The following is an 18,889-nucleotide window of genomic DNA, read 5'->3' on the forward strand; positions in this document are numbered from 1 at the left end:
CTAGGGGTGCTACATTGACATATGCAAAATCGACGATACACATTTGAACTATGCCTTCGTCTTTTCACGGAGCTCACTTGCAGGATCAGAGAGACGCTTTATATGCGTTGGGTAATGGAAAAGCTATCCTTTATCCTGCGTGGTGGGAGGTCTATGATGTTAGTATTTATTTTTGCATATTTAAAAGTGTTCATAAAATTTATTTGATGTGCGCAGTTGAAGTATTATATAATATTATATTGCAGGTGTTTATCCCTGTTATGAAACGTCGTCATTGGATTCTCGTCGAGCTTCAGCTCCCATCTCTGAAGATGATAGTATATGACAGCATGTTGAATTACATACCATTGTCTGAGTTGAAAGATATTATTTGTAGGGGATGAAGCGATCATTTGGCTAAATACTTGGATGAGATTGCTTATTGGACTAATTCAGGAAATAATAAGCCAAATAAGTTAAAAGTTACAACGATGAGAGACGAGACAGCGTCACAATAAACATCGGGAGACAGAGGGGATTGTGGTCCTCTTGTATGCATGTGCTTGGAACATATGACGAGAGGAGGCAAACAGTTTCTACCTCCAAAAGATAGAGATAGAGGTGTAGTAGGGTTGTGGTTTCGACATTATATGGCTAGAGAGATATATGTGAGATGTTACCTACCTGCATCTGGGTGTTGAAAGTGTGCATAAACAACCATTTGTTATTGGTAAGTTTAAGCAAGGGTTGCTGTAAGCTCCCTAATATTAGAAGCATTTGGATGTACTGTCTGGGGCAAATTGAGTGTAAATAAAAATTGTTTTTTTGTTTAATTGATTTGTTTTTTAATTTTAATATGCTATGTTAAAGGCAAAAAAGACATGTTGAAGACGCACTACCTTTAAGAAAATAAAATTTACATTGCGATTTTTGTGTTATGAATTTTATTTTCGCTTTACGAATATGATTTTCGCGTTGCAAATTTGATTTTCGCGTTACAAATTTTATTTTCGAGTTAAGAATTTTATTTTCACGTTGCGTATTTGAATATTGAGTTGCAAATTTGAGTTGCAAATTTGAGTTGCGAATTTGAGTTGCGAATCAGAGAAGTTCACAATAACCATATTTTTTCTAGTTTCAATTCAAGGCAAACACCTTCAAAAAGATAACAGACAACAATCTAATAAGTGATAACAATTGAACAAAATTCAAGGCAAACACCTTCAAAAAGATAACAGACAACAATCTAATAAGTGATAACAATTGAACAAATCATAGCAATGTTCAAAGTCAAGTTACTAATGCATGCCTAACTGAAAATATATGCATTAACACATAAAATACACATAATACAACGGTTGCATTTAAAAATTACCTAAGTTAATAATCCCAAAAGGTGAAGGCGATTGTGATTTTGATTACGATTTTGATTTCCTTTTGCTTGGCACCATATGAGCTTTGGATTTTGATGAGGATCTATATTTTGGTAGAGGAAAAGATGATTGTGATGGCACTGGTGATCCACAGGTCAACCTTGTATGACCACTTTCCTTGCACCGACTACATGTCGATATCTTCTTGTCTTCACCCTTAGACGGTATACGATCGTGATTTTTTGGTCGACCAGGTAGCCTTCTGTCCATGACTGGTGGCAAAATTGTTTGTAAGTCATATGGTATGTCATACTCAGAAGGATGTGGAATAGGGTAGACAATCTCGGCATAAGTCTGCCGATATAATTTTGTAGTGTAGTAATCCATAGCGTATGCGCTTGAATCATCTTGGTTTAGATGAAGAGCAACTTTTATAACATGGCCACACGGATAACCAGATGTTTGCCATTTTATACAACTACACGTCTTTGCATTTAGATCGACAAGCTCATTTAAGTTATTATCCAAGACTTCAAATAAAGTGTTTGAACATGGTTCAACTCTCAATGACGTTGACTTCACAACACGTTTCGTTATCTTTTTTTCAGTCCATGGTGTAACACGACGTTCCAATGTTCCTGTAAATTTAAATAAATAATACTTAGTAAAATCTATTAAATATGATAAGTTAAGAATTTAAAGAAATAATACCTGCATGGTTTCTTTTCTTGTAGTACCACTATTGAATAGAGGCTCGAAAAGACTCCATTAACATAGTAATGGGTAATTTTCGGGAATGACGACTTAGAGCGTTGATTGATTCTGCACTATTAGACGTCATGAAACCATATCTTGCTCCAAGTTGATGTACTCTTGACCATCTTTCAAACCCGACATCTTCTAGTGTTTGAGCACATTGAGGGCAAAACACGTCTTAAATAATTTATATGCTTATTAAAATCCACTTCCCGATAAGCTTTTACAGCCTTCCAATATGTCCATTTGTATTTTTTATACCAGCAGACCTTGATTTTAGATTTCTGTAAAAATTAACACCACAAAGTCCATGAAAAGCATCTAGGAAACACCTAATAGCGTTGTCAATTGAGTTTGTCCTATCGGATATGATTGTCAGATTGTTAATAGGAGCTATGCAATCCCTAAGATGCCCCATAAACCATATCCATGAATCAGATGTTTCAGATTTTCCAACCCCGTAAGCTATTGGCAGTATCCCATTATTAGCATCCATGACTACTGCTAATAAGTTTACTCTAAGGTATCGACCTTTCAAATGTGCTCCGTCAACTATAATAACTAGGCGCATGCAAATAATAAACGAACGAATCTACAAAATAATATACACAAGAAATATAATCATTTAAATGTGAAATGCTTGTAACTAACAAAAATGAGTCAACGAAATTATATTGATTTACTAACCGCAGCACCAATGACGATAAATAACAACTCAAAACATCCATCTCTATCTGTTTTGATATGAGTTACCGACCCAGGATTTTTCAGTTTTAAATTGTGACAATAAGCTGGCTGTTGGGCAAACGATGCTTCTGGCGACCCCCTCAACAATTCCAAGTCATAACATTTGGCTCTCCAAGCTTGAGAATATGAGATACTAATCTTGAACCGGGCATTCATGTCAGTCATAATTTCATGTCCCCGATATACCCTGTCATTCAAAAACATTAACTCGGCCAGAAAACCACCCAACACCTTTTTGTTTGCATGTCTATGGTGAGGAAAAACTTGGGTTCTTGAACATGTATGTTTATCAATAAAAGTCCTAACTTGAAACATTTCACAATCTTTTATCATCTTTGCAATCATACGCCACGTACAGTTTTTGTCAATCATACACTTTGTTTTGAAACGATATTTGCTTGATTTGTTAACTTTTAATTGATATCCATCTTCCACACATTTTGTATACAAAACTATCTTCAAGTCTTCCTTTGTATCAAAACAATCATCTTTCTTGATACGAATAACTTTTGTGTAACAATCAACTGCTATATTTACCAACTCTTCTTCCGGTGTGAAGTAATTCTATAATATTCTAGTTATACTCCCGTGACATTTTCTTCTTTTTCTTTTCTTCGGGTACTTCTTCTTCTTCTTCTTCTTTTTCTTTTTCAGGGTTATATGAATTACATAATGTATGTTCAATATGTTCATTCACAGCCGTAACTTCCTCCTCATTATCATCAACAACATCTTCCTCAGCAACGACTGTTTCATCATAAAAATTTGGGTATTGACCAATATCAAAATCATTACACGCAGGGTCTGTTTCTTCTTCTGAAACATCTTCAAAATCCAAGTATTGACCAATATCAAAGTTCGAGTATTGACCAAGATCAAATTTCGAATACTGACTAGTACTCACATTTTTTTCTGTTGGCTCATCATCGTCTAACTGGTCAATACGAAAACCGGAATTTGGTGTTGAAAGTTTATTGGGATTTGGATTAGGGAAAGGTTGTGGGTTTTGAGATTGTGTTTGGTATTGGAAATGTGGTGAAACAAAATTTTCTTGGTGATAAAATTGTGGTGGAACCATGAAATTTTGAGGTTGATAATAACGTTCTACATTGTGAGCACCATAAACTGGGGCTGAAGAACTTAGTTGATTACTACCCGTTACTGACCCAACTTCACTACTTCTAGGTTCAACAACATATAATGTAACATCATCTTGCGAAACACTAATGTAAGCAATGAATCGTTCAACATCTTCATTGTCGGTTAACAAATAAACTTTACATTTTCTCTGATAAGATAGCTTAAATCCACTTAGAGGCTCTAAATTCAATTTCTTTGAAACACGTAACATTAGAGTTTCATAAGTTAACATTTTTAATGACAGTTTTAGTTGAAGATTTATGGGTAAAGACATATATTGTAAAACACCATTAACATTCTCTCATGACCCTCCATAACACAAATCTATCCAAACATGATCAACATTAGATGATTTCATTCTACAAATTGTAAATTAATTTACTAAACAAACAAGCTATAAACTATATATCATCACTAACTTAGAGAAAAACATACCTTTATTAAGTTGATAGTTGATAATTTGGGAGAGAAATCATTGAAAATTACATAGAAATAAAATTTATGTAAACAAAATTAGAGATGGGGAAGGATGTCGTTGGATATAGGAACGAATGTCGCCGGAGAGTGTGAGAGATGGAGATGGAATGAGTTGCGCTTTAGGGATTTAGGTTATGAGTTGCTGCTGCTGCGTAGTTTATATACCCAAAACATTTGTGTTGCGAAAATAAAAGTTGTTGCAAAATTAAAATTCGTGTTGCGAATTCGGAAATCGAGTTGCGAAAACAAAATTCGTGTTGCGAATTAAAAAATCATGTTGCGAAAAGGAAACTTGTGTTGCGAATTTAAAAACCGCTTTGCTAAAAAGAAATTCGCCTTGCGAATTCAGAAATCGAGTTGCTAAAAAGGAAACTGCGTTGGCGTTGCAAAATTGGAGTTTGTGTTGTGAATTTAGAAAATTGCGTTGCAAAAAGGAAATTCGAGTTGCGAATTTCAAAACTGAGTTGCGAATTTGGGAAATTTACGTTGCAAATTCCATATTCGCGTTGCGGATTTGGAAACCGTGTTGTGAAATTGGAGTTCGTGTTGCGAATTTGAGATTGCGTTGCGAATTTGTTGGTTATTTTCGCAAATCCAAAAAATTTGATTAAAATCATATATTATAAGTTATTTTCGGTCACTGAAGTTATTTTCTCTAATATTATACATCACTTTTTATATATAATTTTAATTTATTTAAAATTTTCAAACTACTAAAGTTATTATCTACATATTATACATTAAAATAATTATATTTAATAAATATGACAATAAATTATTATATTATATTTTTAAATATGTATAATTTAGTTACAAAATTATGCAAACAATTGAATCAAAATCAAAATTTATATGTACAATTATATAACATTACACATTCAATGGTTAATTTTAAAATTTATCTTTTTATTAAGACTTAATATAAAAATAATTTAAAGTATATCACTTCTCTCATTTAGATGTTTAATTTTTTTTATTAATATGAAAGTCTATATTATAAACATTACTATATTAAGTGTCTACGTTATAATAGATATTAAAAAAATACCATCAACTATTCAAAATGTACGATGTGATGTTTTTATAAATTTTAAAAAAATATTTAAGAAATTTTAAATTAATTTTTAAATCCAACATATTTTTAACATTTCAAAAAGCCTCACTGGTTCTCCCCCACTGCTGTCGCCCCATTGCCCGCTTATCCATTCTTCGTCAACTGTCACTTATAATTTCAATCCTCAAAAATTTCTAAATTCAAATCCTTAAATCTTAACAAACATATATCCCAATCAGTAGATGAATGGTCGGTGTGTGAGTGGTTATAGGTGAGTAGGTAATCGCCGTCGGTGATGATGATTAGCGACGTAATTGAAACTCTTCAAATATTTTTTGAAAAATAAGAAAAATTATATATTATTTTAATTTATGATTTTTTTTTAAAAAAATTAGAAGAATATTAAACCGCATATTGAATATTAATTGGTTAACTAATTTTTAACGACTTTTTTAACTGTCATTGCAAAAACATTTAAAATGATAATATATATTTATAACACTAGTTACTTATATTGATGGAAAAAATTGAACATTTAAGTAAACAAAAAAGGTAAAATTTAGATTTTTTAATATTAAATGTCTTGTTAATATAATATTATGTTAGCCAGTGATCCTCACTTGTAAACTTTTAGATTCTATCAACAACAACAACAAAATCCTATTTTAATATATAATGGGGTAAGAAGAGGTAGGGTAGTAGGTTGTCTCCAATGCCAGATTGAGAGCAGCTTCCGTGGAAGACCTCCGACAGTCAAAAAATTAAAAATATAGATAAAATGCAAATGCATGTGTAAATAAATAAATAAAATAATAAATACACAGTTGAATAGTCTTAATATGCGGGGCTGTAATGGGAAGTAATCATTGCAAATAAATCTCTGTGTAAAAATCTCTACATATAGACAGAAACGTAAGACCTGACTAAATACAAAACGCATAAAAAATAGAAACCATGGAAATTACTACTTTATTTACACATATTCTTAATTGAATTACCCCTCATTGTTTGGAAAGATCCATCTTGCACATGGATTCTCTATGTGACTTCTTGGATGCTAAATTTTTACATCTATAATTAACAGGTTGGATTAAGTGATAAGCAACTTAATATTGTTTAATTAATGTCTCGAATTTGAGTTCTTGTATATGTAGAAAATTTCCGCTAGGAGACTCTTCCACTAAAACCATGTGTGTGACATGAGTCGATTCGAAAACCTTAGAAATTATAAGGACAATCAAAAGAAATTTCTACATTTATATTTATTCTATGAAACCTACTGTACTTTATTGTTTTTCAAGATAGTTTATTCGAAGGAGAAGAAGATAGATATGCCCTAATTAATTATACTCTCTTGATCACCAGCCATCAACTCTCTTTGAAACAATCACTAGCCTTATATAGTTGTATAAAAATTATTATAAAGTGATCCGTACCATATATATTCCTATAATATTTTGGCAAACCATCAATTAAGGATCTCTTTTGTATAATCTTTCACTTTTTTTTGACAAGACATTCAATTGAAATCGCTTTGATGGTTTGTCTAAACAAAAGAGTTATCAATAACAATGTGCTACATTGAAAGCCGATCATTTTAAAGGTAAATTGGGGCAAAAAGTAATAGTTTAAGGGGTCAATTGGGACAAAAATAATTCAAGATCCAAATTGGAAAAATGGGTATAATTTAGGTGCTAAATTGTGAATTAAGTCATCATTTTGGAATAATTTTATTTTTTTTTGCACGAACCAACATACTTTGGAGTTTAAAAGAATCGTTATTGTTCCTAGAAATAATGGGTTTGAGCACCAATGATTACAGTAAGGTGATTGAGCGTTTATTGTTAAATGATTGAGAGTACCTATAGTATATACTAATTCGTAATCGTCATAACTTAATAAAAAAATATTATCTTTTATACTTTTTCAAAGAATTTTCAATATACATATTCATAATTTTTATAAAGTATTTAAAATTATATATATATATATATATATATATATATATTAGATTTTAAAATTTATTGAGAATGATCAATTTGTATATTTTTAAAACTATAAAATAAAACTTTTTTATATCTATAGAGATTTATAATTAGTTTATTTTAATTATAAGCTTCAACTTGATTCAAATTCAAAATATTTAAAAATGTCAAATACTTTAAAATAATTAAAACTGAAACTTGTTTATGAAATAAAAAACCAACAACGTTCCCCAGTTCGAGCACCAAAAGTATAAACATTTAATGTCAAATGATTAATAGTTATTTTTAAACAAATATCCTTTTACTTACTTAATATTAACAAAAGAAAATAACCCCAAAACAAATAAGAAATGATGAGCAGGATGCACATATAAAATTTATACTATTGAGGAATTGGCGTGGTAATTAACATTTATTTAATAAAAGTGCGTTTTAGGTTTTCTGTTTGGTGGACGAGCTCTTATTTTTCGTGAGAATGAGAATGACATCTGCACTTAAGAACTGAAAATTTAAATTTACTAGCACTGCATTTACAAATATATTTATTTTATTTTATTATATCGGTTGTTCTTTCGGTTTTTCAAGGCTTGACTTCGTTTAATTCATACTGATTTGGGTCCGCATACTTAATTTTGGTGGGTGAGTCTATCAGTGAGAATTTTCTGCATCCGACTCGAACTCGAGACCTACTTAAACAAAATCAAGATGTTTACCGCTTAAACGACCCCATTGGTAAAGATATTTATTTTATTAATTAAACAATAAAGCAACGATTAAAAATCAATAAAAACATTGGTGGTTGATTACGGTAGCCATTAATCTAATAAACCAACTCAAGATGAAATGAACATAACGTCATCATTATCAAAATATCTTGGGATTTATTTGGATACCGTAAATATAATATCAGCATTAGCAATGATGTATTTCCAAATTATGATTAATTATATATTGATGGTAATTTGTTGAGATTAATAGAAATTAAGCATGCGGCAACATTATCATTCATTCATTTATTTATTTTTAGGATAAAGTACACAAATAATCTTCCGACTATAGGATATTGTTTTATCGAGTTCATTAAATATTAAATGTTATAAAATGGTCCCTCAATTATAGAGGGTTATTTTGTTGAGTCTCTCGACTATTAGAAGTTACAAAATGGTCACTCGACTAATCATTATATTCTAAACTCGTCCTTGATCATTAAAACATTAACGATCGTCTGAGCTAGACGTTAACATGTTGACAGATATATGATAGTCAGGGTTTCAAATCACGGTTTGAAAATGTGATAACACCCGCTAAATAGCGGTTTCGTCGCCGTCCGAGTTACCCGCAATAGCTCCCGCGACCGTCACAATCACGGTAAACCCAAAATAATCGAAAACGCGACCGCGATTTGAAACCCTGATGATAGTCATTTAAAATTCTGAGATCATATTTGATCATATCTCAACCAGTAGGTTAATGTACAACTCAAAATACCGTCAAAATTTTAACGAAAAATTATGAGTTTAGAACATAATGAATAGTCGAGTGACCGCTTTGTAACTTTTAATAGTCGATGCACTCAACAAAATAACTCCTTATAGTTAGATGATCATTTTATAACTTTTAATAATCAAATGACTAAATAAAATATCATATTATAGTCGGGGACCATTTATGTACTTTAGCCTTTTATTTATGAATGATGTATATTGGAATTGGCAATGGGAGTAATTACTCAAGTATACCAAATTCATTTGCTTAGTTATAAAGGGTAAAAATAAATTAAGGTGATAAATGTCGCATAGTGAAAGGAGTTAGGATCTCGACACGTGGGTTGCACTCCCCTAGATTTTAGTGGCCAGCTTGGAGTCGTTTTGCAGATTTCAAATCATTTGGTGGAGGAAAATGGGGCCCATCACTTATTTTATACCTTCTCTTCTCAATTAATTTTTTTCTCCCAATCAATTCGTATTTGTTTAATAAATATTTTTTACACATAAATATTTGAATATGAGATTTTATTTAAATGATATAAAATTAATTACCTATTAAATTAATTCTTTTATTTTTTATTAAAAAAACTTTTAGTACATTCATTTATCATTATGGTCTTGTAATAATGAAACCGGAATTGAATTTCCTCCTCTCTTCACTCATTATTACTGTTATACGAGCATTTCCTCTCATTTAGTTTTTAAGAAAGTGGATTAATCATTGATTTTTACATCTTCACTCTGTTTTCTTTTTTATTTTGAAAATAATTATTTTTCCCTTTTATAAACATAATTACCTTTGTTGAATTTTGACACTTTCTTTTTCTTTAAAATGGAGCATGTATTCTTTTTCTATATATAGAAAGCTTTTCTTTTCTCCTTATGGGTTGGCAAACTATAGATCTATTTTTTTCAATAATAAAACTTAAAATTTTAGCTTTATTAAAAATAAATCAATTATAATTAACTCATACTGTATCTCAAAAGTTATGAGCTTGAGTGTACCTAAATGTACTTGACTTTAATTTAATAGTTCGTGAATCGTAGGTATAAAAAAATAGAAAGTGAAGAAAAAAAGGTAAAAAAAACTCAGTTTATTTTATTGAAATATAAATAGTCTTATACATACAAGAAATTTCAATCGAATATGAGGGTCCAAAAGGGGATGAAGTTATTGAAATGTCACAGACAAATTACAAATTAAATTTAACGATGTTAAAGTACTACCACGAACGCAAATTATGTATATAGATTTAATACTATAAAATGTAAGTTGTTTTGTAATTTGTGTACTTATTTTATATTTATTTTGTTGGATGGGTTGAGATGTGATAGATAAAATTTAGTACTCTATCACTTTAGCTTTAACAATTTACTTTCTTTGGTGGTTCTCCATACTCTAGTGGCCACCAATATTGGTAGTTCATCCAGGTGTATTTATCAAAAAAATCATCGGTGATCGGTATATTTATCGATTTAACACCGGTCAGATTATATTTCATGATCTAACATCCGTAGCAATAAAGTCGAGCCCTAACTAAATGATCCGGTGAGACAAAAGTCGCTAAGATGTTGCAATCACATGCAGTGAACTAGGTTGCGCGATTTGTCCGACATCAGCAACCCTCCTATCAACTGCAATATGCATGCTCGTGCATACATCTTAACCTCATCCTCATAGGCGTCTGCGCTCAGCTGCCGAAAATTGGCATCTAACCAATTTAACGGTATCCTACCTCCGATAAAACTTTCCGGGACACGTCCTAGATTATCCCGACACAAAGTAGTCCAACGGAAGCTATTCATGATATCACATCTCAATCCACCGGAAACCCCAGGTGCATAGAAACATCCTCAAGCGTGGTCGTGCACTCTCCGCACGAAAGATGAAATGTGTGGGTCTCCGGGCTCCACCGCTCTACTAAGGCAGAAATAAGGTCTGGTTCTATCTTACAGTGACATTGATATCTACATATGTAACCAAATCCAACCTCTACTAAATATGGCAAGACACGGCTAGGTATCACTAACTTAAGATTCTTAATAAAATGATCTAATACACGGTCTTTCTCCTAAAAATAAATAATTACAAAAATTAATTCTTAATCTAATAATCATGCATTAAATAAATCAACTAATTATTACTAATAATTTAAATTAAATTAAAACGTTAAAATATTACCGTATCAGCAAAGTGTCGAGATATATGATTTCCATCCAAGCGAAGTAGACTGCCTTCCATTATATATCAGCAAAAGAATTATATTAGTAAAATATTAAATAAAGTAAAATACTTGAATAAATTAAATGTATAATATTAAAAATATTATAAAATATACCTTAAACAAAGAGAGTATTTGAGAGAATTTGGTGTGATGAAAGTGATTGAGGATGAGGTTTTTATAGGGAGGATTGTGGTGTGAACGGGTGGGTAATTAAAGGTATACCGCGCCTCCTGTACTGCGCTATACCCCACGTGTCATATAACCAGGTATAGCGCGGCCCCTGATCCACGCTATACGCCACGTAGGGGTATAGCGCGGATCAGGGGTCGTGCTATACCCACGTGTAACCCATGTCAGCGTATAGCGTAGGGCAGGGGGCGCACTATCCCCCACATGGCACCAAATCAGCATATAGCGCGGGACAGAGGACGCGCTTTACTGCTACGGGTGTTAGATCGGGAAATATAATATGACCGGTGTTAAATCCGCACCCTAACAATCATCACTTTTGTCTAAATAAATCATCGTATCTCATTATACCTTTAGACCTTAATAATCGTAGAATTCAATAAAGCATCGCTTCGTAATCGATGAACCATTTGCGTAATTTATTCTTAATTTATTTATTAGGCCTTTTGACCTCACTCAACTTTACAATTTATCCATTTTCCCCTCTTAGATACCTCAGAATATTGGGGTTAAATCGACACTTGAAAGATCAAAGTATCGTATATAAATTATATTTTTATAATAAAAGCTTACCTTCTGAATTGAGGCATGATATGTTATAAATAAATAGTTTTGGGAGTTTAGTTTGATATTTTTGAACAGTAAATTATTTTATGATGCAGGCATGAAATCTACATAATATCTAGAGTATCTTTAAATATTTAATAAATCGTTTTGTGGTAAAAGATTAATACTTGAATAAATTATCAATTATTATGTTTTCAACTAATTTTTAAATCATTTTGATTATCAATCTTATTTTCGAGATTCAATTATAAGGTTTAGATTGAATTTAAGAGATTATATTAGAGTTAATTGCATTATACGTCCTTAAACTATGGTTCTTATTTTAAATTGATCCTTAAACTTTTAAATGTTCCAATTTTATCCTTAAACTATGGCTACATTCTAAATTAGTCCTAAAACTTTTGAAAATTTTAGTTTCATCCCCGAACATTCTAAATTGGTCCCCACACATTTTCAACATTTCAATTTCATCCCAAATTATATGTACATACCAATCACATTCCATGTTAATAAAATCGTTAGGTCAAGTTATGTTATTATATTTTTTGAAAAAAAAATAAAGTTTAAGTTAAATTATGGTTATAATTAATTACATATTTGGGTGAATTTGGGATTGAAATTGGAAGGTTTAAAAGTTTAGGGACTAATTTAGAATAAGGGCCATAGTTTAAAATTGGAATGTTCAAAAGTTTAAAGACTAATTTAGAGTGAGTATCATAGTTTGCGGATGAAATCAGAATATTCAAAAGTTTAAAGATTAATTTAGAATGGGAGTTTGGGGACATATGATGTAATTAACTAATTATATTATCTAAATATGTTACCTAAGAAACTAAAATCATAATTAAATCCCTTTACAAATTTTAAAAAACCCAAATCGACTTGATGGCACTACGCCCCATCCATCCAATTGATACGTGCAAAACGTGAATGCTTACGAGTGCGTGAGATCTTAGAAAGAGTAGTAGAGAGGTAGTGTTGGGTAAATGGCTAATGCGCGTGCTTTGCGATCTGATGGCCAAGATTTTCAAGCCACAATCATTTCAACTATCATAATTTTTCCACTTCCAACAACCTAAGAGCTGCATTTTTTTAAATTAATAATCGGTATCCTATATGTTGACAAACTAATTCGATTAAGTACTGCACAGAAGTGCGCAATTCTTCCAATCCAATTTGCTCTATTTATAAATGTCATAGTTTGAACCCCTGAATTTGTTTAAGGGATCTAGTATCTCATCCCACTTAAGGATGACAACGAGTCGGGTTTTTAGTTGACATGACTAAAAAATAGGTATCCTCCACATGAACTTGACCCGACCCGAAAAATATATACCTTCCTCCTGAATCTAATCTTACCCGTTTTTTAGAGTATAAACTTGATCCGATCCAACATAAATTAAGGATTTAATTAAAAAAATATTTTTAAGGATATTACATTATTATCCTCGGTTGAGGTCAGGTAGTAGTTTTTTCACCCTCCACCCAAACTCGACCTCACTCCTTAAATGATCCGACCTGACTCAACCTGATCTTAATTTTTTTTTTTAAAAATCTAATCCTATTAAATCGGTTTAAATCAAAACTCGTTAGATTCGGATTAAATTTACCTCGCTAATCCGAATATACCACTCAATTGCTGGTTAAAAGAGCTGCATTTTAAAAAAAATCCATTTTCCTTTTCCCCATATATGTTATTGGCACACAATCATCCATCAATATCAAACATTAATTTACTTAGATGCACTGTTTTTCATATATCATTTCAGCAATCATGATGGTCGACCAACATCCCCTTTTCCTTACAATTATTCTGATGCCCAAAGGGATGAAAAGTAATTTAGCAATTGAAGAAAATTGTTGATGAAGAATAAGTGAGTGGGGTTACAGCCCAAAGTAAAGGAACAATACATAAAAACAAGGACGCACATGCGTGGTATTGTGGATTCCGCTGTCTCTCTAGCTAGAAATGAGAAATCTTGCAAATTATACTTTTATATACTCAAATTTAATATTACTATATAATAGTTTTTAATTTTTAAAAAAATAAGTTTGGTAACATGGATAAGTTATATAAAAATTTAAAATTGATGTAAAGACAACCACTTCTGTCATCTCATGATCTATCCCCACCTGTGACATAATGTTGATGCCCCAAGTGGAAACTTATTGATAGTATTTGATGTTTTTTTATCAAGTTAACGTGATTACGAAGTATTATCTATTTTAAGTATTTTAAACTATTTGAAAATAAACGTTCAATTACTCCGATTGTAGTTGTTGTGCTCAAACTCAAGATTCCTAAAAACAATAACTATTCTTTTAATCATTAAGGTAATTTAGTTCATGTATTTTTTCATCCAATCCATTGTCTTGGTTAAATTATCGTTTAATTAAGAAGAGATTTTTTTAATGAAATCCACTAGTTTTTTTTACTGATGTACATTCAATAATTTTATGATCTTAAAATATATTAAAAATAATTATAAATTTTTAATAAAAAATAAAAATTTCCATTTAAATACCACTTTTTACAGTTTTAAAAGTTGTTATTTGAATATTTTCTTAACAAAGTTTGAACATCTTATTATTATATATATAATCATATATATATCTCCACTTGCTGACTAAAGCCTGAAAACCCTCATTGTCTGCATAGTTTTTTAATATGAATCCGCCAGCGACTGCTCGGTCCTTAAGGGCTAATATCTCTTGAATCATTTTGTTTGTTTCATTTCATATTTTACGAATTATTACCGGTATTTTTTTTACTAATTTGAGATAAATATAAAATAGTATTTGTTCAAATATAACTTTCAATCATTTAATATTAAATGTTCACACCCCTAACATTCTCGATGCACAAACTCGAGATCACAAGAAATAACAACAGTTCACTTACCACTGAGATTGTTCGGTTCGTGCCATTCTCACAACAAATTAAACATAGTACCAATACTCATCAACACCTGTATATCTACTGAATGCATGATAATGTATGGATCCCTAAACGATTAATTAGTGTTTGGATTTTGAGCCATAACAATTATGTAAATTTTAATAGTGTTTGTGAATGATTTTGTTTTAAGACATACAATAAATAGAGATGGACGTGAGATTTTATATTAGATGTGAATTTATAATATTTTAAGAGATAAAAATGGATCGCTAATAAAAAAATATATATGAACATTTAAAAGTTTTAGGACCTCTTTCATTTATCCCGGCTGATAAATACATTTATACTTTGTCATCAATCATTAATGAAATATAGTCATAATTTGTAATAGAAGTCATTACTAGGGTAATATATATAATCATCTTCATTTGTAATTAGTCCTATAAACCAACATCTTTTGAAATTTTAATAAGGATTATAATATAGATTGGGCAAGGGACAATCATTTGGGGTATTTCCTTTTCTTCATAAAGTGCTTTTGCACCCCACGAATCTAAGGATGCAACCTGGTAAAAAAGATTCATTACACACGTCTAAATATGAGTGGTTGATGGATTGGCATGCTTCTTTGGTATAAGCACCAATATTCGATCTATTGATCGACTAATTCGGATCGGATACTGCAGAGGTAAGGGCAACCTTTCCAACTCAGTTTACTCCATTCACAATCGTCAGGATTCGAAATTCTAACCTTACTTAAAGGATATAATATCTCATTCTACTAAACCAATTGATTGTTGATATGGATTGATATGCTTTGCAGCTGCTACAAACATACCCTTTCTTTGTTTCTTTCCCTTCTCGACGTGCCAATGTTCACCATTTTATACTACTACATTCACTATAGTTAATAAAATTATCTCTTCATCATTGAAACTTTTTGGTTGCAACTCGTGTATTACATATAGTTTTGGTGGATGATAGAAGTCTTCGAACAAATTTTTTTTTTACATATACAATTACTCAAACTCAAGAAATATTTAAACAATATCAAATTGTTTACCAGTTGAACCAACTATATTAGTATCTCTTTATTATTATTATTATTTTCATATATAGAGAGAGAGTTAGGATCCACTTATACTATGTAAAACTAATTATTTTTACATCAATTTATAGTCCTTAGATTAACTTGGTTAATTGGTGGAACGATTTGTCAGATAAACAGATTAACTTGTTTACGACAGTTATATATATATATATATATATATATATATATATATATACCAAGCTCTGCTCTGGTGTGACCAATGCGAAAAGAATGAGGTGCGTTTGAACACATAGAACTATAAAAATGAAATGGTTTTGTATACGTACAATCATCATCAGATAGATAGCTCAAAAATATCACCTTTTTGGTGCTAAGATTAGGACTAATTATCAATGCCCACCATTAACCCATTTGTATATATTCTACATGAAAGAGAAAGGAGCAATCAAAGCATGATTAACGTCTCTTTCATGCATAAATATATTGGAAATTAGGGATGATAAGCAAAGACGGACGCATGATTTTATGTTAAAGGTTAGGGAACGAATTTGAATTTGTAAAATTTCAGGGGAGACAAAAAAACATATTTTCAATAAAAAAAACACATAGAAACGATCTAAAATATATAATAATTATAAATTTTTAGGAGACGATCGCGTCCACCCATCCTGCCAGATCCATCCCTGATGATAAGATTTGCCGACATCTCTAACTCAACAAGTTGTTTAAGTTTAGTGCAATACATATTGCATCAAATTTAGGTAAAGGCGAGGAAACCGTTGGAATTTAGTTACTTATTAGTGTTGTTTGGAATTTGAAGAGCACATCTTTTGTATATTTTAACTTGCTAGTATAGTTTATCTTATCTTATAAATATGAGATGGAATTCATTTTAGGTTACAAAATATGTTACGCGTGTCACTCTTATCACACTACACAAACTTAAGCTTACTTTTCTTTATGAGTTTAATATTAAAGTGATTGAATGGATATATATGATGATGAATATGATAACACTCTTTTATCACTTTAATTCATTTGAAGGAAGATGAAGTAATCATAGAGATGATCTTACGTACCATTTCAGCTTATCTTTTTATCAATTTGTGACTAACCCTAATTACATGTGACGCATGGATACCATCAAGTTTTAATTTTAATTTTTGTTTTTTTATTTGTTTTATTATCTTCTTAATTTAATGATCTAATGCGAATGAAGCTAAATGATAAATGATATGTGATATAAATTTTACCATTTTAGATGTTCAGGCCGTCGACGAAGTTAATTTTCCCATTAAGTGATACATGTCACAATCGGGTGATTTTAAAATTTATTTTTTAAAAAATATTATTACATTTATAAAAACCATGATTTCTCTTAAATTATAAAACAACTCAAAATCTCTAAAATCCTAAAATCATATCCTTAACCAACCGTTGTTGCCCTTTCCGGCCATGACCACCGTCACCGACGTAGTCCATACCATCCTCCTAGCCATATGTCATTATAGTTCCTGTCGATTGGCCATCGAGATCGCGTAGGATCACAATTTTTAACCTAGGGTTTGTGGGATATAAAACATCGATTCGACGTCGATCAATCATGATTTCATTGAGGTTTTGGTCATCGGGAGGAAGTGAGGTCGGGTGGAGCTTCATCGACGGTAAAGGGCAACAGTCGATGTGGGTTTAGGGGTTGAAATGAAGGCTTTCAATATTTTGGGGTTATTTCAAAATGTTTTATGTTTTTCTTTAAATATATATATATATATATAATTTGAATTTTTAAATTTTAAATAAAATTTTTAACGGGGGAATTAACGTCATTGACGGTCCGGGCACTTAAAATGTAACGTTTGTAACGTTAGGCACCTAAATGTGTCAAAAAATAGTTGAGGCACCTATTCGAGAATTGATGTATAATTTGGGCACTTATTTAGGTATTAAACCTTTTTAAAATAATATAGAGGGATACAAGGTAATATCTATTTATAAGAATTAATTTTAATAAGATGTTTATTTTGTAGATAAATATTGATAAAAAATGAAGGTAAGATACATGAATCAAATTACTTTAGTGATTGAAATGATTGTTATTTGTAGATGTTATGGGTTCTAGCACTAGTGACTATAGCAAGGCGAGTTAATTGTTTAAATTATTTTAAATTTAATTTGATTTTAGATTATTATATGATATAGTATCAAATTTTATCCTTAATATTTGATAAAATAATTTTATTTCTTAAATTAATGTGCTCTTTTTTTTATTAAATTAATATAATTATTTTTTATTAAATTAATGTGTAGCTTACACGAAGAGACAGTGTTGTACGTCTTGTGAGACTATCGATATGCACCGGAATCGTTTGTATTGACTGGCTTACAATGTACGTTCCTATCTAGACAAACTACTCCTCCTTTACAATGGTTAGAATCTGTACACTTGATATGAAAATTTTTGCAGGATTTATGATTCTGTTTTGGAATATTTGAAATGGTCGTAAAACGAAGATCCATGACAACAAAGTCAAACCACATTGGATCCTAATTCTTAATGTCCAGGTGTTGCACCATGAGTTCTTAGCAACATGGAAGAAAGCTCTAGGGCGAATGTCTCGCGTGCCCCCCTCCTGACACGCTCGTTGTAAGGATCGACTATTCGTTGACTTCCTCTAATCCAGGTTATAGCTCAGCGAAAGTTGGCTGCCATTGGTGTTATAGCTCAGGACTTCGCAAGTTTACCATTGGATGGTCCGGCTTTATAGCAATCCATTTGCATCGAAACGAGTCTTGCAGAGATTCATGCTATGGTTGCCAGTTTAAAGTTTTCTCAAGAGAACAATTAGCGCCAAGTTGTGTTTGGGACTAATTCAGCTGGCTAATAATCTATCTCGTGAGATGTGATAGATTTGTCCACTTCAGGAATGTATCTTTCAAAGTTGTTTTTCTCCCACATATTT

This window comes from Hibiscus syriacus, unplaced genomic scaffold (genome assembly GCF_006381635.1).
Source record: "Hibiscus syriacus cultivar Baekdansim isolate YM2019G1 unplaced genomic scaffold, ASM638163v2 tig00110481_pilon, whole genome shotgun sequence".
Taxonomy (NCBI): Eukaryota; Viridiplantae; Streptophyta; class Magnoliopsida; order Malvales; family Malvaceae; genus Hibiscus; species Hibiscus syriacus.